The following is a 2,811-nucleotide window of genomic DNA, read 5'->3' on the forward strand; positions in this document are numbered from 1 at the left end:
TGCAATGGACGTGCGGTGTGCACTTCATTTATGTGCTGGGACACTGTCCCCGGCCACTGCAACTCTGCTAATGAAAAGAACAGAGCGCATACATGTTCCAAACTTGGACTTTGCGTGTTTACGTGAAGGGAACAATCCATGAGTGCATGGTGCGTCCCTACTCTATCGCTAGGAATAGCATGCAGGTTGGCCCTTAACAGGAGCAAATTCTATAGGAAGAATTTAGCTTTTATACACGTTAATATGGAGGAAAGAACAAATAATTATTTGCTGGTAGAAAATCTGGATTACAATAGTCCGTCTGACAAAAAAATAAACAAATGGAGAATTACATTAGATGGTAAGAACAAGAAACAAAAAGGCATCCGATGCATCTACTACAATAGTTCTCTACTTGCGCTTAACAACGCCGACATAAGGAAGCTCTACCGAACCCAAGTAGATCTTGCCATTGCTTCTCTCCATAATCTCGGTGGGCCTCACCTTCTTTGGCCCTCTCATCTCCTCGACTATCTTCCCATGATTACCGACCCTGACAGCGAGACGATGACTATCACGACCAAAGGGCAACTCATTCTTCTCGCGGTGCAACGCCACCCAATAGCCTCCTTTGGTGTCGGGCCTCACGTTATCTGGATAGCCGGGCAGGTCGGCAAAAGGCTCGGATGTGCCTGCGTTGACCCCTTTGATCCAGTGCCTCAGTAGCTTGCATGGTCCAGTAGATGCGACCACGAGGTGGTGCGGTCGGCGCTGAGCGCGACGCCGTTGGGGTACGTCATGCCCGCCTGGAGCAGCGTGACATCCGATGTCCGTGGGTCGTAGCCCATGAGGCGGCCCGTCGAGTCTCCTGTGCGAGTGACCATCTCATGCTGCGACCTTTGATAGTTCATCGAGCTATCGGTGAAGTAGACCTTTCCCGTAACTTGATCAACGTCAACACCGTTGGTGAAGCGCAGAGGATAACCGTCAACCTGGTTGACCAACACGGTGGCCTCCCCGCCGCCCGGCGCTACCCGCATCAGCCCCTTGTACGCGTCGGCCACGTAGAGGTCGCCCGATTTCTGGTCGAACCGTAGGCCAAGCGGGCGGCCGCAACGGCTCTCCCTGGCATTCTCAGTCTCCGAGCTGAACTTGGACGGCGTGCATGTCTTGCTATCATACCCGGGTCCATATGCATAGGTAGTCCATCCTAGCTTTTCGCCGTTCCACTTGAGGATCCGGCCGTCTGAGACGCCGCTGTAGGGTCCCTGGCCCAGTCCGTCGAAGGCGACGCTCTCCGGCCCTTTGACCGTCCCTCGCGGCAGCGGCAGCTGTTGGCTTCGTGAGGCATCGAAGCTAGTGGCGGCTAAGGCCCCGGGCATGAGGAGAAGGACGAGGATGATGAGCGTGACGGTGGTCTTGAGGAGGCGGCTCATGCTGCACCCCATGTCGTCGATTTGCTAGCTTCTATCGCTGGCCCTTGGATCAAACTGGCGTACCTACGTGTTGTTGGACTCTTGGTTAATTAGTACCTGCGTTGGATGCCTTGGTTTGATGGAGGGATCCAAGCTTATATAGCAAGTAGCACTGATCCATCGAGAACTACCTGTCCGAGTCGGCGTGTGGTACAGCCGGACGCCGAGTGGGTTTTCGATCCTACGTTTTGTAGGAAAACCGTTTCTGCTACGTAACAGACGGAACTAAACCAAACGAGGAAGAGCAAAAAAAAGGTTGCCGGTGTACGTGCGTGACCGTACAAGCTAGCTTCACGTGTATCGTGTACCGGAGCAGAAGAATCGATCCACCTGCTAGCCTGCTTGCTTCGGAGCTCGTACAGTCGGAAAGCACTCCATCGTGGTCGTCTCGCTGTCGCCACAGGGCCAACAGCCGTTCCGACCAAAACCCCTCTCTTTGCTTGTTTTCACTAACGTACCTAGCTAGTACGTACGTAGCGTACACGTACACAGGAGAGGAGCACGTACGCCATCCATACTCGAGCCCAGATTTGCATCTTCTCAAAACTCCAGTCGGAGGGTTTCGACCGAAAGTCGAAGATCTCAAGCACAACCGCATGTTTTCCCACCATCCACGGGCCTCCTTCGAAAATCCTATCCCGATCTCGTTGCCCTCCAGTGATAGCAACAAACACATTCTATCCCACAGAGTTGAAACTTAGCCCCTTCGGGTTACCCCACGCCGGTCGAAGGGCGTCCTCAATGGTGCTGACATGAAGCACCCGCCGATGCAGTACCTTACCCACCAGCGCCCAAGATGGCACTGTATCCCCTTCCAGTTCGTCATCGACTACCAGCGTCGTACTTTCCTTCTCAGACAACCTCATCCTCTCCATCTGCTCCTCAACAGTCTCCTGCTCCCTTGTCCTCGATCCAGAACTCGCCATGGTCGCCGACCTCTTAAACCCTAGAACCCCGTCACCCATGCGCTCCAAGGGCGGGCAGGGACGCAAAGAGTCCCCCCTTAGTCACCCCGAGAGCAGCAGCTCGTGCGAAGCAGGATTCACGGCGTGGTGTAGAGATCGCATTAGCAGGAAGCCTTCCTTGCGCCACGGAGATGGAGATCGCCGCGCGCCGCCAAAGCCACTCGAAACCCTAAAACGGTTCGGGGCTCAAGCACTAGTAGCTTAAGCCTCAGTTGTCGTAGTCATGCTCACCGCCATTGGAGCACACGACCAACAGAACAGTGTTTGGCAGCACCGTCGTGGAAAACCACCATACGGATACGATGCAGCATTTCTAGATCCAGTGAGTACTTGTCGGTGAAGTGTAAGCATGGCTGTGAGGGAAGTGAAGTGAGCAAGCGAGTGGTAGCATG

General features: G+C 54.3%; 1 pseudogene; it reads right to left on the bottom strand.

The window, feature by feature from the left end:
- Positions 1-390: 390 nt before the first annotated feature.
- On the bottom strand, positions 391-1,427 carry LOC119282513 (annotated as a pseudogene).
- Positions 1,428-2,811: the final 1,384 nt, after the last annotated feature.

This window comes from Triticum dicoccoides, chromosome 3B (genome assembly GCF_002162155.2).
Source record: "Triticum dicoccoides isolate Atlit2015 ecotype Zavitan chromosome 3B, WEW_v2.0, whole genome shotgun sequence".
Classification (NCBI taxonomy): domain Eukaryota; kingdom Viridiplantae; phylum Streptophyta; class Magnoliopsida; order Poales; family Poaceae; genus Triticum; species Triticum dicoccoides.